Source organism: Typopeltis vanoorti, chromosome 6 (assembly GCF_054136105.1).
Source record: "Typopeltis vanoorti isolate ZY-2024b chromosome 6, IOZ_Tvanoo_1.0, whole genome shotgun sequence".
In the NCBI taxonomy this organism is placed as follows: Eukaryota; Metazoa; Arthropoda; class Arachnida; order Uropygi; family Thelyphonidae; genus Typopeltis; species Typopeltis vanoorti.
The window spans coordinates 74229376-74256564 of NC_143554.1; the positions used below are offsets into that span (position 1 = coordinate 74229376).

Genomic DNA, 27189 nt, shown 5'->3' on the forward strand with positions numbered 1-27189 from the left:
ATCAGATTTATCTTTAACAAGAGTATTAACTATATCAGAAATTGAAAGCAGTATAACCTAATCTTCAGTTATTTCTAACCAAACTTTGAAATCCATAAGTTAAAACTGTCTTGTATATATATATATATATATTTGAATACTGTGTCATGTTCATCTGGCTCCTTACCAGCATTTCTGTTTGCATATTTAATTTTCACATCTTCATTAAAATTATATCTAAATTACAGCTTCATGGTTTACTTGTTCTATAGTTATCCATTGAGCATGCATTTAATTCTTTGTGTTCTTGCTTATTTTTATAATTTTTATGTGCAGTAGCTATGTACAACCAGAAATAATAAAAATCGGTAATGATGAAAACAATCAAGTAGATCATTACATATACTTAGGGCAGTGGATATCAGTGGAACAAAATATCATGCACGAAATTAAAAGACGTATGATGCTTGGGTGGAGAGCATTTGGAAAATTAGTCAATATTCAAAAGCCAATTACCATTATACCTGAAAATAAAAGTTTTTAACAATGTATTCTTCCTATTTTGAACAGCTGTGAAAAATGGTCACTAAATGTAAAGGAAATCCAAAAATTAAGAACAACACAATTTAGCCTGGAAAGAAGTATTCTTGGTATCACAAGACCAGATCACAAAAGGAATATTTGGATAAGAAATCAAACCAAAGTCTCTAACATCATAGAAAGAGTGAAACATCTGAAATAGCAATGGGCTAGGCATATTGCTTGAAGATAAGATCAACAATGAACAAATGAAGTACTGGATTGAATTCCATGAGAGGAAAAATGACCATGATGCTGACTCAGATCACCATGGATTGATGATTATTATCAGATTTGCAGGAGTGACATGAAGAAGGAAAACCATTGACAGTTTTGGAGTAATCTTGGAAAGGCCCTCATCCAGACCAGTGAATTGACAAGGGCTGATGATAATGATGAGACAGAAATGTACAATATAACAAAACTTGTAGTCTATTAAATGAAGATGAGCCAGATTGCTCTGTGATGTGCTGCCAACTAGCAAATGTCAGTTGTTGTATGGGTCTTGTCTTAAAAAACTTTATGCTTTGTTAAAACTGCTTTGTTGGTCTTCCTCTATAGAGAGCATGAGCACTGAACGTAGGTGAGGGTAAATGTCTAAATTGATGTCTCAGAATAGTTTCTATTAGAGGTCTTTGACTTTTTCAAGAATGAAGTATTCAGAATATTGTGTTGCCACATATATCCTAATAGTGATCACAGGTGGATAGTCCCAGTGCTATTTATAATATTGACTGTGAATTTGAGTAGTGATGTTCAGGTTTGTTAACCATGTATAAATATGGCTTGAACGGTGGTTTTGTACAGATGAATTTTGGTGTTTTTGATGATGAGTTTGGATTTTCAGATATTAGGCTTTTATGAAACTGAAGAACTTTTTGCTTTCTTCTCACTAATCTCTCCAAACAAGGCACCTGTTCACAGTAGAGAGGACCTCCCATCACTGGTTCTCTTTTGTTCTTAATCTTTTTCTATTTTTTTTCTTTCCATGTTCTTCACTCTACTTTTCCTGGGTGTTTTTTACTATCTTATTTTCCAGACCACCATCACTGGGATCCAATGCATTACTGTTGTGTTTGCCATGTGGCACAACCCATGACATCTGGAAAGGGAGATCCTGGTACTCTAACTGGTTTGGCCTCTGCTTGGAATGGTAGGCGGTCCTGGATGGCCCAGCTCGGAGCATTTGACTATTGAGCTTTCCTGAAAGGGTCAGTTGTATTGCAGTAAGTTAGGGGACAGAACCCAAAGCTTGGTGTAGTATCAGTATGGCATTTGAGTAGCCATGGCATTCCACTCCCAATCACAGGCATTGCTTGCCAGAAAGTGGGCATCCAGGTATGACTCTGTGGTGGGGGAGAGCTTTGGCAATAAAATAAACTCCCTTTGAGTATAAGTTTTTCAGGGTCACTCAATGAACCCCATGCATATCCAGAAACTATTGCAATAGCAACAGAAAACAAAATCAAGAAGAGCAAAAACATCAGAGGCAGTAATAAACATGACAATCTTGTTAATCACTTAACTCTGGAAAATGTTGCACTTTTTCACCCAGAAGTGTTTGGAAGAGTTGGCACGATCTCAAAAATCAGTCAAAAAATTCTGTTCAGAAGGGCATCCTTATAAAAACATCAACAATACTGACCAATCAAAGCAACTCCTTTGTGCAGTATCCATCGGGGGGGGGGTACCTATCATAATTACCTCCTGCAAAACTTTGAACTGTTCTCGAAGAGTAATATGTGGGTGGGACCTCTTTGATGTTCCAGATGAAGAGAACTACTTTGAATTGAAAGACCAGGGAGGAGGCATAAGGAGAATCCTCATACATAGAGATAGTCATCTGGTTCCCACCAGAAATATCATCCTTTTCAGCACACCTAAATACCAACCTGTGAAAAACAGGATATCTGAACTGTGTAGTAGGGCTGTATATCTTAAACTCTTTGTGCTGCTTTAAATGTCAGAAGTATGGTCATTCTCAAACTTCCTGTCATGGCTCTGCCATATACGAGGGGTACCCAAAATGAACCATATGCCTAGGGAAGGAGTCCTAGGTTCGATTCCCTTCAGTGACATGAGGAGCTGAAGGGTCTTCTTCAGCCATAGCCAAGTTAGCCAGTCTTGGGCATGGAGAGTAGGGTTTTTCCCTCTAAGTTTATCCTGGGGTTTTTCATCCCGCAAAGCAGGCAAACCGGCCTTTAGAACTCAACACTACGGATATAGGATACACCGAGGCGTAGGACCGACCACCTTATCCTGTGAACGGTTTGAGGTCCGATGATTAATAAACCCTTGACACCGCAAGGTAAAAGAGGGATAAAGGAAGATGAGATGAGATATTCTAGTCTCCTACAAAGTACTCTCCATGTGAGTCAATGCACTTGTCCAAACATTTTTTCCTCTGTTGGAAACAGTTTTGGAACTGTTCAACTGGAATACTGTTTATGGCCTCTAGTGACTTTTTTTTTCACTTCGTCTACATCAACGACTTACTGCCCTTTCATGGTTTCTTTAACCATGGAAATTAAAAAAAGTTGCATGGAGAGAGAGAGAGAGAGAGAGAGAGAGATCATGCGAGTAGGGAGGGTGGGGAACAACTGCTATATTGTTTTTCATCAAGAACTGTTGGACAGACAAGGTCATGTGGGCTGGAGCATTATCATGGTGCAGCAACTGATATCTGCTACTCCACATCATGTATTATCATGCAGTCCTCAAAAAAGTCACATGGAGAGAGAGAGAGAGAGAGAGATCATGCGAGTAGGGAGGGTGGGGAACAACCGCCATATTGTTTTTCATCAAGAACTGTTGGACAAACAAGGTCATGTGGGCTGGAGCATTGTCGTGGTGCAGTAACCAATCTCTGCTACTCCACATCATGTACTATCATGCAGTCTTCTCAAAATATTGAAATAAAAATGTTGGTTCACAGTCTGCCCAGGAGGAACAAATTCTTTGTGTACAATTCCATTCACATCAAAAAACAAATCAATGTTGTCTTGATGTTTTATTGAACTTGACTTGCCTTCTTGGGTCTCAGTGAATTATTCAGGCAATGACAATCAAGGAAAAGAAGGAGTAGCCATAGTATTCAACACAAAATACGAGGCTAATCTTCTTGAATGGCAGTCAGTCTCAAGTAGAGTAATGTGGGCAAATATGAGAATGGGGAACTGGACAATGAGACTTATTTGTGCCTATGGTCCCACAGAAGGTTCTACTAAGGTAGAAGTGGAGGAATTTTTTGAGGCTTTAGAAAAAGCAACTGACACAATGAAAAAGGAAAAGTTGGCCTTGTTGGGGATCTGAATAGCAGAGCAGGAAATGATTGTGAGACATACAAAAATATTTTGGGAAAATTGGAGAAAAGAGCAAAGCTAATAATAATGGCAAACACCTGTTGGATTTCTGCTCAGGACATGGACTGGTTATTACTAACATCATGTTCCAACATAAAAATGCGCACAAATTCACATGGAGAGAAGAGGCAAGGAATAAGAAAAGTCTCATTGACTATGTTATTGTTGATATTGATGTTTACTCCCTGGTGCAGGACACCAGAGTGTACAGAGGATGTGAAATTGGAAGTGATCACTATTTAGTCTTGCGCAGGATAAAATTGAATTTTATATTGAAAAGAATAACACGTAAGAAAGTTTTAAAGCGAATAAAAGTTGAGCAGCTCTCAGATGTGAACTGTAGACTAAAATACACAACGATTATTGAAGAAAAAATGAAAGAGTTTGAGAACAGGAATCAAACCTTGGAGATTCGATGGCAAACTCTGAAGAAAACATTGATTCATTCTGCCAGAGAGGCATGTGGTGAGGTTGTCTGCAAGGATAAAAAAATCAGAACTCCCTGGTGGACACAGGAAGTTAAAGAAGCAGTGAAGGAAAAGAAGAAAGCATATCAAAAGTTCCTGTCAAATAAGTCAGCTTGTGCTCTTAGAGAATACAGAGACAAATGCAAGAATGCTAAACACCGTGTAAAACTAGCTAAACAAAAGTCATTGGAGGACATTGGCAAGAATGTAGAAAATAAATATCAAGAAGGTGGGAAAATATTCTGGAGGTTGTTGAAGAAGCTTAGGAATGGAGGAAAGAGTGCTGTAAAAGGAGTTAGAGATGATAAAGGTGACATGAAAAACGGGAGAAAAAGATATCCTTGAAGTATGGAGTAATTACTTTGAAAAACTGCTAAATGAAACAAGCAGTGATGACAGCACAGTGGTAAAAAACACTGACTAGGCATGCAATCAGGAATACATATCCATACTTGAAGTAGAAAAAGCCATCAAAGGCTTGAAATGTGGAAAGGCATATTCAGGAGTAGATGATATTTGACCAGAAATGCTGAAGTATGGTGGTATAAGAATCTTACAGTCGCTGCACTGCATAGTTCAGAAAGCCTGGACTGAGGGACGAATTCCCGATGATTGGAGTAGAGCTCTCATAGTACCCATATATAAAAAGGGAAATAAAACTGGATGTGAGAATTACAGAGGTATTTTCCTACTGAGTGTTCCTGGCAAGATCTATGCAAGTATACTCGAGAAACGGTTGAGAAGAATTGTGGAAGAAAAGCTTGGTGAAGAACAAGCTGGATTCAGGCCAAATAGAGGCTGTCAGGATCAGATCTTCACTTTATGACAAATAGTCAAGAAAGCATGGGAACATAACAGAGATCTGTATTTAAGTTTTGTCGATTTGGAAAAGACATATGACAAGGTGCCAAGAGAGAAGCTATTCAATATGCTACAGTTATATGGTGTCAATGGGGCATTATATCAATCAATACTTAGTCTTTACTTGAGTTGTAAGTCAGCAGTTAGAATTGAAGTAAGTACAGGAAGATGGTTTAATGTTAAATCTGGTGTGAGACAAGGATGTACATTATCCCCTCTGTTATTCATTATCTATATGGATCACATTATGAAGGAAAGTGGTATTAAACATGATATCAAAATTGGAGATGTTAATGTCAGGTCTTTGCTTTATGCGGATGATGTTATACTTATCAATAAATCTGCTACAAGTCTGCAAGATTCTCTGACTAAATTGAATAGCTGTTGTAATAGATATGGTATGAAGGTCAGCAATAAAAAGACAAAGACAATGAAAATAGACAGCATCATTGAAAATGTCAACTGTGTTGTGAATGGAGAACCTGCGGAACAAACAAAATATTTCAGCTACTTAGGCACGATTTTTACTGAAGATGGTAAAGTAAAATAGAAATAGACAACAGAATCAGCAAAGCTGGTATGGTGGGAAGTCAATTGAATAAATTCATATGGAATACGAGAGAAATTAGTCGGAACACTAAATTAGCTGTATACAAGACAGTGTTCAAACCAGTTTTAACTTATGGATCTGAGAGCTGGGTCAGAAGTAAAACACTTGACCAAAGACTAGAGACCGCAGATATGAGAGTCCTGAGAAAGATTATAGGCGTGAACAGATGGCATCAATGGCAATATCATATTAAAAACAAGGATATTAGGAAAGAACTTGACATTGACAACATCCAGGAATGCGTTAGCAGAGCTAATCTCAGGTGGTATGGTCACTTAAACAGAATGGGCGAAGAAAGATTAGCAAAACAAGTGTTCTCTGCCAGGTTGGCAGCAAAACGACCCAGAGGAAGACCAAGATATAGGTGGATTGATACTGTACAAAGTGCTTTAGAAGTTTAGACGATAGAAATATAAGAGCTGATAATGTTGCAGTCTTGACAAGTAACAGACTGATATGGAGGAAAATTGTAGATAGGAAGTTAGTAATGATGTAATTTTTTTCATGTAGTACTATCATATCCTGTACACCCCTTGAGGGTACATGGCAGGAATTTGATGATAATGATGATGATATTAACCGTAGCACCAAGACTCATACTGGTCACAACTTTTGAAAGAATGTTTTGGTCATTAAGAACTAGCTCCCTCAAATCGTGGCAAACATTCACGTGATATTTTTTTTATCCTCTGTGAACAAATGAGGAACAAATTTAGTGGACACATTTCATTTGCAAATCATCCGTAAAATTCGCTGGCATGAACTCCATGACAAATTCATATCTTCATAAACTTGCTCACTGGTCTTTCGATGATCTATTAATTACCTGCAAACCTTTTCGATGTTTTCATCATTTCTGCTTGTCAAGGGTTGGCCAGATTGTGGTTGGTCTTCGACTGACATATCTCCCATTTTTGAAATGAGAAAACCATTCATAGACTTGCGTTTTATCTAAAGCATCATCCTTAAAGGCTTGCTGAAGCATAACAATAGTTTCAGCTGCAGTTTTACCCAAAAGAAAACAAAATTTCTCACACACCCTCTGTTCCTTATGGTCAGCCATTACAAAAGTGCCAAACTTGATTACAAGCACTAACAAAAAAAAGCTGTCAGAACAACAAACTAGTTCATGCAGGATGACACCACTTGCCAGACTGGCTTGGAAAACTGCATACTCACGATGCCTAGTGGCATCATCTGTAACTAGAAAATGTGCATATGACAAGTTCAGATTCTGGTTATTTTTGGGTACCTCCACAAGAACAAAGACTGAACAATGAATAATTGTGAGCAAGATCACTCGGCATACTTCCAAGCATACTAAAGATAGAAGAATGAAAAGGAGATAAAAAAAAAACAAGCAGAGCATCCCATATTAGGAGTTGAATAGGCAGTATACCACAAAAGTAACAATATCTAGTGGTAAATCCTCTTATGCTGAGAAGACAACTGTAAAGAAAGTGTCAACAGGGACCTTCTCACAAGTACAACATCCCTGAATGGTGTGAGCTGTTTGCTATCTCTTTAGAGCGTATCAAATAGAAAAATCGATATGGGCCAACTCCTGATGATATTCCAAAAATGGTTCCTTTAAATGAAACTCCACTAATTATAAAAAAAAATAATGGAATGTGCATCATGAGGTTCCATGAAATTTCACCAAAAACAGTTAATTGAAAGACATTTTACCGAATGGCAATTCATTGAGCTACAATTTGTTTGATGTGAGGGTGAATATCAGAAGGTTATTGAAAAGAGTGAAAGATGACAGTGTAGTGGGAAAGGTTGTCAATGTGTTGCCGAGGTATGACAAAGATAAATTGAGACAGAGAGCCAAAATTATGAATGGTATGCTAACCGAGCTATGTGATGAGATGGGAAGTACAGTTTGTGGATGTATGGCATGTGTTTGAGGGAAGAATGGAATTATACAGGTGTTGATGGGTTGCATTTGAATTTCTTTGGAGTGAGTGCACTGGAGAAAGTCTTGCTAGATGGAAGTACAGTGTGTGATGCATGCAAGAGATGAAGTGAAAAATAAGGAGAGTAGTATTGAAGAGACAAAAGTGCTTGGGAAGTGGAAACAGTAGTAGTGTGAGAGATGAAGACAAAATGGGAATGCAAGAGGAACAGGGAAATGGGGGGAACCCAGGTGGACAGTGAACAGCATAGAGAGAGAGAGAGAGTGAATGTGTATGAAGATGGAGTATATTGCGATGTAGGTGGAGAAGTTGATACTGAGCCGATATATGTGGTAATAAAGGTGATTGGGCAGAGGCAGGTGTGGTGGGGAAATCACAAGCAACAAGTGGCTTGGATAGGACTGGTTATAGACTTAAAAATGAATTACTGTGTTTGCTTACAAATGCTAGAAGTATCAGAAATAAGGGAGTTGAAATGGTTTCACTGATTGAGTTTATTCACTCCAAAATTTTTGGAATAAGTGAAATATTATTATTATTATTATTATTATTATTATTATTATTATTATTATTTTGACACCTCCAGGGAGTCCAAAGACTCATCGAGGGAGAGTGTGCCGATAGCATCGAACGATTGGTCCCCTTCCAACTACTAACCGCGCTCAAACTTACTTAACTGAGCCATTAGTAGCAGAGGCTCTACCAATCGACCAACCTTCGCCGGCTGAATATGGTTGAATGAAGATGATATTCTAATGGGATAGAAATGAAAGGACACAGTATTTTTTGCAAGGATAGAAAGGACAAAAAGGGAGGGGGGGGGATGTGCTGCTGATGATAGCAGAGGAATTATGTCCAAATAAGGTAGACATGAAAGATGGAAATAGTGGCAAAGATTGAGGCAGTGTGGTGTAACGTGGAGATTGACAGGAAGATAGATTCCCTGGCCTATAGCAACATCCAACAACAATTGGATGTTGCTATAGGCCAGGGAATGTTGAGGGTGGTGATGAAGAAATGTATAAACAACTTGAATTAGTGAACAAAGGAAGGATAATTATTATGGGTGATTTTAATATTATGGCAGTATAGATTGGAATGAAGAGATATCATTTAGGAATAAGGAAAATAAATTTCTCAAGTTCTTGCGAGATTATGACAATGATAGGCAGGTTAGGATGCAGTTATTAGTGGGGTTTCACACTTTCCTCCAGTTGGTGAGAGTGTTCATGAAGTGATCACTTGGGTTGTGGCTAGCCATATGGAGACTTCTGTAAGGAAAGTATATATGTGGAATTATAAGGCTGGTGATTATGACAAACTTAGGAGACAGCTTGGAGCTATGGCATGGAATGAGAAGTTGAATGGTAAGGAAATAAACGCTCCTTGGGAACTGACAAAGAAATACGTAACAGCATCAATGTGTGAATGTATTCCGAAGGCCAAAAGGTTGAATAAGGTAGGTGTAAAATGGATGAATGAGTGGCTTAAGCACGAAATCTGAAGAAGTACTTTGCAGACAGTACAAGATGAATAATGGAGGTGTCAAAATAATAATAATAATAATCATCATCAGCAGCATCAGTTACATGAGGTGTATAAAGAACAAGCCAGGAGAGTGACTCAGTTAGTAAGGAAAACAAAAGTACAGTATGAGCAGACATTGACAAACCAGGCAAAGAAAAAACCTAGAGAGTTTTTAGATATGTGGCAAGTAGAAGGAAGAATGATCATCTTACCATGATTGTTCTGGTAAAATGATCAATACTTGATAAGTGATCAATTATTTATAAGGGTGTTTCATCCTCATTAGGGTGGAATCATGAGAAACTAAGCGTAGAGGACATAGGAGAGGATGACTTAATTGTGAGTGAGCAGGAGGTATTTGAGGAAATAAATAACCTCGATGTCAATAAAGTGATAGGATTTGATGATGTATCACCACACATCTTAAGGGAATATTCCAGGGAATTGGCTGTAGCATTGGCATGCCTATTTAATAAGAGTCTTACAACAGTGCATGTTCCAAGGGAGTGGAAAGAAGATAAAATTGTTGCACTGCATACACGTGGCGATGAGGCTGTGACTTCCGGTTATAGGCCAATCTGTATATCTAGAGATGTGATAAAGGTACTGGAGAGATTGGTGAGAAGTAGGATACAGAAATGGATTGATAACAGCAGTATTCTCTGTGTTATCAACATGGGTTTATTAAAGGGAGATCATTTTACTAACTTAATTATGTACTATAAAAAAGGTAACAAATACCTTGGACAAGGGAGATGCATATATGTGTATAGTGGTGTACTTGGATTTTGCAAAAGCTTTTGGTAGACTCCCACATGACATACTATTAAATAAATTGAAACAGATGGGATTGATAACAGACTTCTGAGTTGGATCAGTGATAATTTTTTGTTTCATTGTATTAATTATTGGTTTTATTTGTGTTTTATTTCAGTTGCTTGATATGCTCACTTACTGGTTCCTTACCATTGGCACTTAAGATGGCATCTGTCTGTTCACATCCCTAATCTTTCTCAGGACTCATATCTGTGGTTTCTAGTCTTTCTCAAGTGTTTTATTTCTAATCCAGCTCTCAGATCCATACATTAAAATTGGTTTGAACATTGTCTTATAGACAACTAATTTAGTGTTTTGACTAATTTCTTTTCTTATTCCATATAAATTTATTCAGTTGAGTTCCTACATAACCAGCTTTGTTGATTCTGTTGTCTATTTCCATATTTAATTAGCCATCTTCACTAAAAATTGTGCCTAAGTAGCTCTGAAATGTTTTACTTGTTCTATAGGTTCTCCATTCATGATGTAGTTGATATTTTCAGTGTTTCTGCCCATTTTCATTGTCTTTGTCTTGTTATTGCTGATTTTCATACCAAATTTATTACAACAGTTATTCAGTTTAGTCAAGGAATCTTGCAGATGACCTGTACTAGATTTATTTAAAAGTATAACATCATCTGCATTAAGTAAAGAGCTAAGATTAACATCTCCAATTTTGATATCAGGTTTAATACCGCTTTCCTTCATATTGTGATCCATATAGATAACAAATAACAGAGGGGATAATGTACATCCTTGTCTCACACCAGATTTACCATTAAACCATCTTCCTGTACTTCCTTCAATTCTAACTGCTGACTTACAACTCAAATAAAGACTAAGTATTGCTTGATATAATGGCCAAGACACCATATAACTGTAGTGTTTTGAATACCTTTTCTCTTGGCACCTTGTCTTATGCCTTTGGCAGGTCTATAAAATTTAAATACAGATCTTTGTTATTAAAAATACAAACTTATTTAATACTGACCATTTTACAAACATCTTACATTATAGCCTACCAGTTTCACCAGCAAACTGTCTAGCTTTTTCAAGGTGTTTACGGAAAGACATAAAAACTAGTAAATGCAAATTGAAAGGAACATAAAAACATTGTAAACAAACTAATAACTAAGGTTACACGTTCGCGTGACAGAGACTGAAAGGACTTAGTGTTCTTATTCATTATCATGATTGCGTGTTTGTTGTAAACGTGTAATGTGATTACTGGCTAGCTGTAGTTCAGATAGATTTAGAGATAGGATCAGGTTTTTCCACAAACTGTTTAGGATTGTACCCTGATTTCTGTTGAGGTTTCCACTGGTTATTAACACTATTGCAGCTTCCTTGAATAAGCGATGTCTGTAGTCGTCATCCAGATATGGCATGGAGCTGTTTTGCCACTCTATCGTGTGGTTAGACATACAGAAATGATGTGCTAAGTCGGAAGAGCGGTCTTACCTACATTGGACAAACTTCACGGAGTTTGGAAATCAGACATAAAGAACATGTTGGTGATGTAAATCACAACAGAAGTATCTCTTCCGGCTTAGCACATCATTTCTGTATGTCTAACCACACGACAGAGTGGCAAAACAGCTCCATGCCATATCTGGATGACAACTACAGACATCGTTTATTCAAGGAACCCGCAATAGTGTTAATAACCGGTGGAAACCTCAACAGAAATCAGGGCGCAATCCTAAACAGTTCGTGGAAAAACCTGATCCTCTCTCTAAATCCATCTGAACTACAGCTAGCCAGTAATCACATAACACGTTTACAACAAACACGCATGCATGATAATGAGTAAGAACAATAAGTCATTTCAGTCTCTGTCACACGAACGTGTAACCTTAGCTACTAGTTTGTTTACAACGTTTTTATGTTCCTTTCAATTTGCATTTACTAGTTTTTATGTCTTTCTGTAAACGCTTTGAAAAAGCTAGACGGTATGCTGGCAAAACTGGTAGGCTATAATATAAGATGTTTGTAAAATGGTCAGTATTAAATAAGTTTGTATTTTTAATTATTAAACGACCAAATATGTTTTTTATTTTAGATCTTTGTTATATTACCACGATTTCTCAACTATTTGTTGTGAAGCAAAAATCTGAACCTGACAGCCTCTATTTGGCCTGAATCCAGCTTGTTCTTCACCAAGCTTCCCTTCTGCAATCCTTCTCAACTGTTTCTCAAGTATACTTACATAAATCTTACCAGGAACACTCAGTAGGAAGATACCTCTGTAATTCCACATTCAGTTTTATTTCACTTTTTATGTATGGGTACTATGAGATCTCTACTCCCCTCATCTGGAATTCATCCCTCTGGCCAGGCTTTATAAAAATATGCAGTGCAGTGCAGCCACTGTAAGACTTTTATACCTCCATATTTCAGCATTTCTAGTCAAAATATCAAGCTTTTGATGGCTTTTTCTACTTCAAGTATGGATATGTATTCTGATTATGTGCCTGTTGCATGTTTTTTTTGACTGTGCTGTCACTGCTTGTTTCATTAACAATTTTTCAAAGTAATTACCCCATATATCAAGGATACCTTTTTCTCCAGGTTTCGTGTCACCTTTATTATCTCTAATTCCTTTTACAGCATGCTTTCCTCCATTTTTGACCTTTTTCAACAGCCACCAGAATAATTTGCATGCTACCTTCCTGATATTTATTTTCTATGTTCCTACAAAGTCTTCCCATGTTGTTTAGCTACTTTTATACAGTATTTAGCTTTCTTACATTTGTCTCTGTATTTAAGAGCACAAGCTGAGTTATTTTACAGGAACTTTTCATATGGTTTCTTCTTTTTCTTCACTGCCTCTTTAACTTCCTGTGTCCACCATGGAGTTCTGATTTTCCTATCCTTCAGACAACTTCACCACATGCCTTTCTGGCTGAATCAATCAATGTTTTCTTCAGGACTTGCCACTGAATCTCCAAGATTTGGTTCCTATTCTGAAACTCTTTCAGTTTTTCTTTGAATAATGGGTGTGTGTATTTTAGTCTGAAGTTCACATCTGAGAGCTGCTCAACTTTGATTTGCTTTAAAGCTTTCTTACATGTTCTTCTTTTCAATATGAAATTCAATTTTATCCTGTTCAAGACTCAATGGTGATCACCTCCAATTTCAAATTCTCTGTACACCCGTGTCCTGCACCAGAGAGAAAAATCACTATCAACAATAACCTAGTCAATGAGACTTTTTTATTTTTTTCCCCTTGCATCTTCTCTGCACATTTTTATGTTGGAACTTTGTGTTAGTAATAACCAATCCCATTATTAGTATTCCTCCACTTTTATTTTATTAGAACCTTTTGTGGGACCATAGGCACAAATAAGTCTCATTGTTCTGTTTCTCATTCTGATATTTGCCCACATCACTGTGCTCGATATTGCCTGCCATTCAAGAAGATTATCCTCATATTTTATGTTGAATACTGTAGCTGCTCCTTCTTTTCCCCTGATTGTTATTGCCTGAATATAACATTTTGTATTTATTGCTTAAAAAGATCTAACCAGTTTTTGTCTTTTTTGTTTTCATCACCCCCCCCCCCCCCCTGTTATGTCGATCTGGTACTTGTCCAATTCCTCCAGCCAGCTCCATTTCTTTGCCATTCAGGCTTCTTATGTTGATAGTATGAATCTTGAACTCTGGTGATGTTCAGTTGGGATCTGTTTCAGGATTTGTTTCATTAGATGACTTTTGCCGTTCACTTTAGTTCCCTAGTGAAAACAACAGGGCCTTGTTTATCCAGGTGATGCCTCAGCTGGCATGAATTTCTGTCATATTGTGCCATCATTTTACTTTGTGGTTTAAGCCAATAAGAATACAATTTGGTTGGCTAAATCCCAAATTACCAGCCCATCCTTATTCGTTCAATAATCAGGTAGATACCTAACAGGTGCGCTATGAGAAGGTGAGGATTGGACATTTGGTCAGAAGCTTTGATCTTTAAAGGCTATGTGCAGGTTTTCTCTCAGTTATACATCTTTGACCCTTCAGCACCTCATCATAGGAAGTCAACTAAATTAATTTACATGGAGTAAAAGAGAAATTAGTCAAAATGCTAATATACACAGGACAGTATGCAAATCAATTTTAACTTATGAATCGGAGAGTTGAGTTAAAAACTTGAGTTTTACGAAATATTCAGGAATGTGTTAGCATTTCAGGTAGTATGGTCATTTAAACAGAATGGGAGAGGGATGTTAGCAAAATGAGTGTTTTTTGCCAGGATTGTAGGAAAAAGATCCAGAGAAAGACTGTCATCTAAGTGGATTGATACATCAAGAAGTGCATTAGAAAACAGAAATGTATGATTTTTTGATAATAGTGGAGTTTTGACAGAGATTAATTTGGAGAAAAATTGTTAATAGGAAGTTAATAATAATGTTACTCTTTCGTTTAAAACTATGATAGTATCCTGTATTCCCCACCACCCATCCACACACACACACACACACCCACTTATCATGAATAAGATGAATGAAACCGAGAAACAAGTGAGTGAGATAGAAATATATATCAACTGAAATAATTCATCAATAAAACTGGTAGTAAAGGTAATGAATAAAAAAAAAAATTATGGATTTCAAATGGGTAAGAATCAAAACATTAAAGAAATAAAAATTAAAAATATACTCAGCTGTCTGTAGATGTCTTGCAATGTATATTACATGATTTTATTATTGTTATTCATTTATTTATTTTAAAGACAAGTTTTACAAACTCAAGGAGCTATATAATCTCATCCAGAGCAGGCTTCTACAAAACTCTGTTCTCACAGCAGACTTCAAATGCACAACTGGTTTGGTTAGAGATCAGGTATGCTAACCACTCGACTTTATTATTATTATTATAAAATACCTCCAGAGAGTCAGGGATTAATTAAAGAATGCCACAAATCACCCACACTTGTCATAACTTTTCTTGAAGGCATGACATATTATCTGCACTTACCACTTCCATAGGTAAGTCATTTTAATCAAACACTGCTCTGTGAGAGAAAAATCTAGCTCTCATCTCTTTTTTTTTTTTGACTGCATTCACTCTCTCAACTTCAGTGGATGCCCTCTTCCAATCCTCCATAAAATGAAAAATTCTATCTACTGGTACCTGTATGATCCTTTTAGAAGTTGGTGTGTAGTATGGTATGTATAATTTTCTGATTCATCTTAGAAACCAGGAGACCATATCTGCATATAGTAATTCAGTTGAGGTCATATCAAAGCCTTGTAAAGTGACAAAATGACTTCCTTACCTTTATATATCAATGTTTGTTTCATTGCTGCAGTTATCCTCTAAGCTGTATTCACAGTCTTTGCAGTGCGACTTCTAAACTTCAACTTATTATCCCAGCAATATATTACACCAAAGTGCATAACTTGACTAACATTGAACTGACTGCCATTTTCACATTTCACATGTCCACAACTCCAGCTTATTCAAATCATTAAGCAAATACTGCATGTCAGTTGCATTCCCGATTAGCCTCCTAACTTTGTTACATCAGCAAATAGCTAGTGTCTCTGCTTCATCCTTCCCAGTATCATAATTTTAAAGATTGAATAACAGTGGACCAAGGATTAATCCCCATGTCACTCTATTCCAATAGTTATCTAAAATCTTGCAGACTAGCATTCCTGTCCATACCCCACTTTTTGGATATGTCAGTCAGTTATCTATTTATTATCCAATCCCATATCCTCCAACTTATGTAACAGCCTTCCATGATCAAAATGATCAAAAGCTTATCTTGTCAAAAGCTCTAGCAAAGTCCAAAACTACCATCATGTAACTATTCCCCTTTTTTAACTCAACTGCGACATTATGATAAAATGAGATTGAGTTACTCAAACATGACCTTCTTGTTATAAAGCCATTCTGTTCTTTGCCAAGTACAGATTCTGTGTCAGCTCCTTTCTTTATGCAATCTGTTATGAACTTTTTTAAAATCTTCACCACCATTTCAGAGATACTGATAGCTTGATAGTTGCACAGTCAATCTTTGCATTATCCTTGTGCGATGGGATTATCATACATTCTTTTCACTCATGTGGAATCTTTCCTGTGCTGAGACTCATTATACAGCCAGGTCAGTGGCATAGCCAGTTCAACCAAATGCTCTTTTAGCATATGTACTGATATTCTATCTCCTATAGCCAAATTCTTATTCATTTTATGCAACTGCTCTAGTATTTCCTTCTTTCATCCATTGTAGAGAGCATTGAGCTCAGTTTTGCATATGCTAAGTGATAGCTTATAGCAAAAATAGGTACTCATAAGTTGAACAGTTTGTTCTGCATCCACTACCTGTATACCATTTGCACTCAGCAGAGTTATTCTTTCGCATTCATTCTTTCTTTTACTTGCAACATGATCATAGAATTTTTTTGCATTGTCTTTAGCATGCAGAGCCAGTTTTTTTTCATACTCACTTTCTGTACAATAGTTGTAACTCTTCTGGCTTGTGCCTTATAATTTTCATAACTAACATCATCATTATCCACGTGATATTCCTTCCACATCATCTTTTGCTTAAGAATCCCTTGCTTAATAATACTGCACATCTATATCATTTCCATCCTGCTTATTCTTTGAATTCTAGCAACACATTCTGATATTGCATCATCAATGTATTTTTTAAATATTTCCCATGCATTTCCAATATCTCTCCAAAGAGAGCATTGAGTAACTGATACCATTGGATCAAACCTACCATTCTCTTCAGTTGGTCATAATTTCCTACTTAATAGTTTAGCACAGGCATGGGCAACCTTTCCTAGTTCGGGGGACCAAATTATCATTCTGTCTCCAAGTCAAGGGCCGGACCAAATTATTAAATAAAATAATTAATATTAAATGAATTAAAACTAGTTGCTACTTCATATTTCATTTATATTTAATATAATGCTTTGGTATAAAGCTCTACATAAATTTTATAATATAATGAACGACATAATTTAATGTGAAGATTGGCCTTGTACTTCAACTACGAGACTATCAATATTGACGTTAATATTACTTAAGGATAATTGCATAGAATTTTCGAGGTTTTCGTTCATTATTCTTGTCCGTTATTTTTGATTTATTGTATTTCATCCTCGGAAAAAACTGTTCTTTCACACATATATGTGCTGCTGAAAAGACAAATGATTTTTCTTGAAAAGGCACGTAAATTTGTATATTTTTCTTCCACCAAATAAAATTTATAAAAATCTGTCAAAGCAATGTTGTTAAATTGTGATTTTAGCACTAAATCCACCTGAAGCTCAATAAGTTTCATCTGTAAGTTTTCTGGCACGTTATTTACATCAGCATCCATCGGACGAGCAAATATAGCAAATGTGGAGTCTTTGTTTTTGAAGTCGGCAAACCTTGTATCAAATTGCTCTATTAGTCCCTTCACTTCATCTCCATAACAATTATAAGGAATATTTTTATGAGTTGCTAGAGTAGGAAAATGATAACAATTTTTAGCTCTTATCTGACTTTCCAACAATCTTAGTTTATTACAAAAAGCTTTGACATGTCCATGCAGTTAATGAACCAATTGTCCTTGTTTTTGCAATTTAAGATTCAGTTCGTTTAGGTATCAGGTGACATCTACATGGAATGCTAAATCACACACCCACTCATCATCTTTTACTTGGTTAATTGTGTTTCCTTTTATGACCATAAAATCTGCAGTGTCTTGTCTCAGATCATAAAATCATTTTAACATTTCACCTTTACTCAACCACCTCACTTCACAATAATAAGACACATCTTCATAATCCGAAAATAGGTCTGCCAAATACTCCTTAAATTGGCAGTGATTAAGTGCACATGACTTAATAAAGTTAATACTGGCTACTACAACTTCCATAACATTTGGGAATTTAATCGATTTTGCACACAGATTTTGTTGGTGGATAATGCAGTGAAAATTTGTTAAATTTTCCGGATGGATCTGTAGTTCTATTGCTCTTTCATGAACTATTCCAATAAATTACTTCTGTGCACCAACCATTGCAGGCGCTCCATCAGTGCATATGCCAGATAGTGAACTCCATTTAATCCCAAATCTCTCGAAGACTGTTTGACTGTTTCAAATATATCTTCACCAGTAGTTGTTCCTTTTAACGGCCGAAGTGCCAATAATTCTTCTGGGATGTTGAAATCCGCATCAACTCCTCAAACGGAGGCATCGGTCATCCAAAGCAATTGAAAATGCTTCCAATCTAGCAATCTTCTCTTTTAAACTTTTTTTGATATCATCAGCCATCATTTCTATCCGTCAGACAACAGTACATCTCAACAAATAAATATTCTCGAAGTCTTTTTTTCTTTTCAGGACATATTATACTTGCAACCTCCAACAGACATTCTTTGATAAATTCTCCTTCACCAAATGATGTAGAATGCTTAGTGATTTTTTCGCTTACCGCAAAGCTGGCTTTGACAATGCTGTGGTGCTGCATTCATTGCTTGTTGAACATTTGCTGCTGGGTATCCAAGTTCTTCTTCAATTTCTGTATTTCATCTTTTCGTAGTTGTCCATCAATTTTTGGGTGATCCGCATGTCTCGAAGTAAAGTATCTCTTCAAGTTGTATTCTTTGTTGACGGATACGGATTCGTTGCACAGCAAACATACAGGCAAACCTTTATTCAGAATAAAATAATAATCCTCCGTCCAGTTGTCTTGAAATTGATGATTCTCTGCATCTACTTTTCTTTTTTTTTTTTTGCAATAACCCCTGACATTGTCCCAAATTTATAAGTGATATTCAGAGCTGTCAAACAAAACTGTCTTCTGCACCGCAGTCACTGAACAGAACACAACATCAACGCAGGCACTGAACAGAACATAACATCAATGCAGGCACTGAACAAAGCACAACACCAACGCAAGTACCGAACTGACACGTTGTAACACACACACACACACACGCACACACCGCTAGTCAAAGTGAGAAAGAGACCTTGGTTGGGGAAAACATAGTGTGTTTTGCGCAAGTCATATGACATCAGCTTAATGAGAGTTAGTAGAACACACTATGTTTTCTCCCACTATGAATCAGAAAAAACTTTGCTGAAATAGATTAGGGCCGGATCCAGGCCGGGGTTGCCCATATGTGGTTTAGCATATATAACCTTTTCTGATTGGAACATTCATATGATATATTTAGCCCCTTCTCAAGATAGTACAGTATGATTGCTGTCACTAACCCCCTAGCAGCACAGTTATTTTTTAAAGAGAATTTCCTTAACTGAAATTCTCTCTGACACTATAATAATATCCAACACACTCCGTGTACACTTTGTTTGCTTATACTTGGGTAAAGGAGCAACAAGAATATAATTTCTTGACAATAACATTACTATGTAACCACATCTTAAAAAAAAAAAAAAAAAAAAAAACCTTCAACTATCTCTCCTCTAGAGCATTTTAATAATAAGGTAATACATCTTTTGTTATTTGTATATGGGAAATATGTGATGTCTTCATTAATTCAACCTTGGTATATTTACAGATCTTTGATTTACTTTTTAATCAAGTGAAAAAAAAATTTCCACAAAAAAAAAAAATCATCATATAATCATCATAATATTGTGAGATTCCACCTTACTCCATATATCTTGAAACATAGTTTTCTATCATACCCCCTCCATGTGGGACACCTGTTCATGGTGGAGAGGACCTCCCAGTGATGGTACTTGCCCTTTTCATTCTTCCTCTTTTTCTTTGCTTTTCTTCCCATATTCTTCGCTCTATTTCTCCTGAGTCTTTTTCACTATCATTTTTTTCCAGACCACCATCACTGGGATCCAACGCCCTGCCACCATGTTTGCCATGTGGTGTGACCCGTGGACATATGGAAAGGGAGATCCTGATAATCTTGCACTACTTTGGCCCCTGCTTTTGCAAGACGGGCAGTCCTGGATGGCCCAGCCAGGATCAGTTGGCTAGTGGGCTTACCTGCGCGGGTCAACGGTGTTGCAGTAAGTCCCTCACCCATGTTCTGGGGTTTGGATCCTAGGCTTGCTGTAGTGCTGGTATAGCGTCTGGGGTAGCCCTGGTGTTCCACTCCTGAGCGCATTCATTGCTTGCCAGGCAGTGGGTGTCCATGTGTGGCTCCATGGTGGGTGGGGGAGCTCTGGTGCCAAACCAAAAACTTCTTGAGCATGAATCCTTCATCCTCAAATGTTTCAGGGGCCCTAACAAAGTCCCAACCAAGTACTGATACTGTAGATGCAGCATATGGAAACAGAAGTAAGAAACAAAAGATATATGATGCTAACATAAATGTACCAACATTTTTAATTATTCATGCTACAGGTGAAAAACCAATAGGGAAAACTTCAACCTTCTTTATTCAAAAAGGTTTAGAAAAACTGGCAGGACCTCCCAAAACTGTTAAGAAATTGCGTTCTGATGATGTCCTTGTGGAAACATTGTGTCAGCAACATTCTGAGAAACTACTGAGAGCAAGAACAATGGTGAAGTAGAAATTACAGTAACACCTCATAAAACACTTAACTCCTATAGAGGAGTGATATCAGAATGGGATTTCCTTGATGTTCCTGATGAGGAGGTATGTTCAGAACTTAAAGATCAAGGAGTGACAGGTGTTGAGGTGCATCCTGATACATAGGGATGGTCGCCTAATTCCAACCAAGAACATCATCCTTACTTTTGATACACCTAAGCCTCCAACATCTGTAAAAGCAGGGTATCTCAGCTGTCCTGTTAGAATGTACATCCCTAACCCACTGAGATGCTTTAAATGTCAGCGATATGGACATGCCCCAACTGCCTGTCATGGTTCTACTACATGTGCTCAATGCGGTAGTAAAGAGCATGATAACAAATCTTGCTGTGCAAAAAAAAAGCTAAATGTGTCAACTGTCAGGAAGATCATCCAGCTTACTCTCGTGCATGTCAGAAATGGAAAGATGAAAAAGAAATACAAAGAATGAAAACAGAGCAAAACATAACATACCAGGATGTAAAAAGAAACCTAGCCACTATCATATCTGCTCTGAGGTCCTCTTATGCTGAGAAGGTAACAATTAAACAAGTGACAGTAGCAACTCACATTTGTGTCTGTTCCACCATCTGATAATTTCACCATACCTGCACCTTATGATCACAAGTACTTCTCTGTTGAGCGCATCAATCACATGACCTATGGCTTTACTCCAGAGACAACTCCAAAAATGATCCCACTCGATGAAAACCCCCACTTGTCAAAAAAATTATGGCAAAGATATCACTTAAAGATAAACCACCAGATACTCCCACAGAAAAAATGGATACTTCAGTACCCAGTGAAAGTAAACTAAACTTACCAACTGACCCTAACACATCAGATGTATTGAATACTCTACCAGAGGAAGAGATATACTTCCCCAAAACAATTGATAAATATAAATATGACAAAGGTAAGCCCTCAACCTCCCAAAAACCAGACAAGTCTATAAAACCAAAACAATAGGAAAATTTGTACAATGGAACTGCTGTCATTTAGCCAGAATATCGATGATATCAAGATTTTGTTGCAGAAACACAAAAACCTTTCTGTTTCTGTCTACAGGAAACATATTTAAGACCCAATAAGGAGACCCTACCTTTAGGAATTTCACTGTTGTATGCAAGGATAGAATGGGAGGTGGTCCCTCATGGAGGAGTAGCTATTCTAGTGGGCAGTCATATTCCTTTCCATCAGGTCCAACTTAATACTTCTCTGGAAGTAGTAGCGATTTGCTTCTCTGTGTGATTTCTTATTACAGTATGTTCAATTTATTTACCACCAAGTGCTGAGTTAAATGAAATTGATCTTGATAACCTTATCTCGCAACTGCCTGAACCCATACTTTTGATGGGTGACTTTAATGGTTACAATACTCTATGGGGTAGTCATCATCATCATCATACGTATCAAGGATTTAGGCCTAGCATGGCCTGTTCCGGCCTTAGAAGTCATTGTTGAATCGTTTAAGAGGATGTCCTGGTTTTCTTTTTCCTAATGGATGGGGTAGTGCCAACACTAATAGACAAGGTCGAATCATTGAAAGAATTCTCGATACTAATAACCTCTCCCTTTTAAATAATAAACTCAATATTTTCTTCCATATGCCTACCAGTTCATATTCTACAATTGATTGTACAATCTACTCCCCTTCCATTCTTCCACACGTGGGAGAGAACATATATGGAAGTGATCACTTTCCTGTTCTCTGCACAATGTCTTCACAGGAACCATGTTCATCCACACAGATACCTATATGGAAAATGGACCAGGCTGACTGGAACACTTTATTCAATTTAATGCTGATGCCATCAATCAAATGCCTATCAATGAAGCAGTAAAATATATAACAGAGTGCATTGTCCAGGCAGCAACAGCCTCCATCCCCAAAACATCATCTCGGTTTCCACTCTATCCAAAGCCTTGATGGAATCCAGAATGTCAGACAGCCAAGAAAAGATCAACACGGAGAGTGGGATATATTTCGTAGATATCCCATCACATCAAACCTTATAGCTTTCAAGCATGCTCGAGCCAAAGCACGCTATGTGAGGCATCAGAGTCAAAAACAATCATGAATCCAATTTACTACATCAATTAATCAAATGACCAGTCCAAACATTGTATGGGATAAAATCTGGAAAATGAAAGGCAGATATAGAACACATTATTTGTCTACCTTAGACCATAATGAAAGTGTTATTGCTGATCTCAAAGCCATTGCAGACACTCTGGGAGAAAATTTTGCCAGAATCTCAGCAACAACTTCACATCTTCCTGAATTTTTAATTCTGAAAGAACAGGCAAGAGAAACAAAGGCTAAATTTTTCTACCAATGTTCTTGAGCCATACAATCAGCCATTTGTTAAGGAGGAACTAAAAAGAGCTCTCCTGCTATCTCACCCAAGTGCAGAAGGGCCTGATGACATCCATTATGAAATGATAAAACATCTACCATCATCTTCTGTGGATCTCCTTCTCTTACTATACAATAGAATACTTGCAGAGGAAGAGTTTCCAAATTCTTGGCATAAGTCAATTGTCATTGCTCTCCTAAAACCAGAAAAAGATCCAACACAAGGAAATAATTATCGATCCATTGCTCTGACCAGCTGTCTTTGTAAGATACTCGATAAAATGGTTAATGCAAGGCTTCTTTGGTATTTAGAAAGCAACAGTATTCTCTCCAATACACAATGTGGGTTCCGTAGACACCGCTCAACTTTAGACCATTTGGTTTGTTTAGAAACTTGTATAAAAATGCATTTCTGAAGCAAAAACACCTTGTTTCAGTTTTTTTTGACATGGAAAAAGCTTATGATACAGCCTGGAGATATGGCATATTAAAAGACCTCTATAACCTGGATCTTAAAAGACACCTTCCTGTATTTATTAAAAACTTTCTTTCCAGGCAAATTTTCCAAGTCAGAGTGGGAAATATGCTATCTCAATCATATCATCAAGAACAGGCTGTTCCCCAAGGCTCTGTCTTAAGTGTGACTTTTCGCTGTTAAAATTAACTCAATCGCCGAACAGCTTCCTCCCACTGTAGACAATGCTCTATGTGTTGATGACTTCACAATTTACTGCCACTCCCATAACATGAGGGTAATTGAAAGACAACTTCAGCAAGCAATTGATCATGTTTCTCTGTGGGCTCTTAGTAATGGGTTTAGGTTGTCAACAGAAAAAACGTGTCTGTGTACACTTCTGTCGAAAAGGCACTCTTCACCCAGATCCTGAATTAAGAATGGGATGCACTGTTATTCCAGTAGCTACAGAAGCCAAATTCTTGGGACTGATCTTTGACAGTAAACTTACATTTCTAGCACACATTCGTCAACTAAGAGAAAAGTGCAAGAAAGCGTTGAACCTTCTTCACACTCTATCCTCTACTGAGTGGAATGCTGATCGAGCTTCATTACTCCATCTTTATTGTGCACTTATATGTTCAAAGCTGGATTATGGGTCTCAAGTCTATGGTTCTGCAACACAGAGTAACCTGCTTTGGTTGGATTCCATCCATCATCAGGGTATATGGATAGCTACTGGTGCCTTTCGCACATCACCCACTCAGAGAGTCTTTATGTTGAAGCAAATGAACCAGCTCTATCACTTCAATGGAAACAGTCGTCTCTTAATTATGCCCTAAAGATTAAGTCTCTCCCAGATCATCCTACATGGACCAGTCTCTTTTCTCTGCAGGAAGCTCAATACCACACATATGTCCTTTTGGTATGTGTGAAGAGACTATGCAAACTCTTGGTATAAATGTTGATAACATTGCCTACACTAAATATAATAGCATCCCTCCATGGCAAGTTTGTACGCCATCCTGCAACCTCTCACTTTGTCAGCTACAGAAATCTCATACTCCATCTGTCTATACTGATGATTCAAGAACTAATGCCTCTGTTGGCAGTGCTGCTGTGTTTTCTGACATTATTATCTCCAACCAGATCCCACCTGATTGCAGTAATTATATCGCAGAGTTACATGCCATTCAACTTGCACTTGTTCATATAAAAGAAAACTGCTACCAAAATGTATAATTTATACAGACTCATTGAGCTGTTTTCAGGCTATCTCCTCTCTTATGGATAATCCACATCCAGTAGTTTATGAGGTGTTACACCTGTTTCACAAAATGAAAATCCTTAATTTTGATTTTCAGTTGTGCTGGATTCCCAGCCACATTGGAATTAAGGGAAATGAGGCTGGATGCTAAATCAGCTCAAACTTTCTCCATGTACTGTTTGACAGTACCATATACAGACAGCTTATACAATCAAAGCTAATTGCTCAATGGCAGGAAGAATTAACAAACAAATTATATGACATTAAACCTGAAATAACATGGCATTGGCATTCTAGTCAACAAATAAAGGGAAGAGAGGAAGTTGTTCTCACTAAGCTCCGCATAGGTCCCAGTCATCTTACACATTCTTATTTACTGAGAGCTAATGACTCTCCCATGTGTGAAAATTGCAATACACATCTCACTATTTATCATATACTGGTAAAGTGCCAGCACTTTATAAATATAAATTGGATATAAATTGTTCTACTCTGGAGCGAATAACGAGGGAAGAAATGGTGTAGGAATTGTGGTGTGTGGCAGAATGAAGGGTGAAGTACTGGACGTAGATAGAAGGAATGACAGGATCATGCGAATGAAATTGGGTCTTGGAGAAGAGCGGGTGGTCGTATTATGTGTATATGCCCCGCAAGTTGGTTGTACAGCAGAGGAAAAAGATGAGTTCTGGAACGTGTTAGATGAAGAAATGAGGGAATTGGAAGAAAATGAGATGGTGATTGTCGGAGGAGACTTGAACGGACACATAGGAAGACAGAATAGAGACTGTGAAAGGGTGCATAGTGGCCACGGAGTGGGAATGATGAACCAGGAAGGAGAGAGAGGGGGTTGTGGACTTTGTAGTAGCGTTTGATCTGGAAATTGTGAACTCGTTTTTCTACAAGAGGGAAGAACATTTGATAACATTTAGGAATGGTAACAACAGCTCACAAATTGACTACATTTTGACTAGAAGAAAACATCTTAAGGTTGTGACAAATTGTAAAGTAATTCCAACAGATCAAGTAGCACAACAACACCGACTGCTGTGCGCAGACTTTAAAATAAGATCAAAGATATGAACTTCTGGATGCCGTGGGACAAAGACAATTAAGTGGTTTCGCTTAAAAGAGGAGAGTGTGAGGAATCGTTTTAGGTTGAGGGTGTTAGAGAGGATTCCGGATGGACTGGAAAGTGTACAACATTGGTGGAAACATAATTCAAAAGTAATCCTGAGCTGTGCAATCGAGGTGCTTGGTGAGACATCTGGAAAGTTTAGAGAGCAGAAGGAGTATTGGTGGTGGGATAATGATGTACAAGTGGCAGTGACAGCTAAGAGGAAGGCAAAGCAGAAGTGGGATGAGTCAAGAGTGGAAGAGGACAGAGAGGTGTACAAAGAGAGAAAGCAAGAAGCCAAGAGAGTTGTGGCACAGGCGAAGGCCATGGCATATCAAGATCTGTATGATCAATTAGAAACAAAGGCAGGACAGAGAAAAATTTACCAACTAGCGAAATGTAGAAATAAAGCAGCAAAGGACATCTTACATGTGAGGCAGATCAAAGATGCTGAAGGAAGAGTATTATGGAGGGATGTGGACATGAGAAACAGATGGAAAATATACTTTGAGGGACTTTTGAATGAGGAAAATGCAAGGACTCTCAGAGGAGATGGGCAGTCTTCTGAGGGGATGGTGCAGAACATCAGTAGAGTGGAAGTGATGGAGGCCATGAAGAGGATGAGGAATGGAAAATCGGTGGGCCCCGACAGAATTCCAGTGGAGGCATGGAAGGCACTGGGGGAAGAGGGAATTGACCTGCTGTGGGACCTGTTCATGAAAGTTTGCCAACAGGAAAATATACCCGAGGAATGGAGGGAGAGTACTCTTGTCCCCATCTACAAGGGTAAAGGGGATGCACAAGACTGCAAAAATTACAGAGGAATAAAGTTGATGTCCCACACAATGAAGATCCTAGAAAGAGTTCTTGATGGTAGATTGAGGAAGGAGGTGGAGATTACAAAGGAACAATTTGGCTTCATGCCTGGTAGATCAACAACAGATGCTATCTTTGGGTTACAGCAGATGATGGAAAAATATCAAGAGAAACAAAGAGAGCTACATCTGGTATTTATTGATCTGGAGAAAGCATACGATAGAGTGCCAAGGCAAGAAGTCTGGAGGTGTCTGAGGGAGAAGAAGGTGCCGGAGAAATATGTTAGGTTGGTGCGGGAAATGTACAGAAATGTGAAGACAAGTGTTCGGACCTGTTTGGGACAGACAGAAAGTTTTCAAGTAACAGTTGGCTTGCATCAAGGGTCAGCATTAAGTCCATTTCTGTTTAATATTGTGATGGAGGTGGTAACAGAGGAGGTGAGAGAAGATGCGTCTTGGACAATGTTGTATGCAGATGACATCTTGTTGTGTGTAGATTCAAGAGAAGAAGCAGGAACTAAACTGGAAAGATG

At 37.7% G+C, this 27189-nt stretch overlaps 1 protein-coding gene across 1 annotated transcript in view; it reads left to right on the plus strand.

Annotated features, from left to right (window-relative positions):
- LOC150105578 (alanine--tRNA ligase, cytoplasmic-like) overlaps positions 1–27189 on the plus strand; it is a 270365-nt gene that overhangs the window by 191211 nt on the left and 51965 nt on the right. The window lies entirely within an intron of this gene.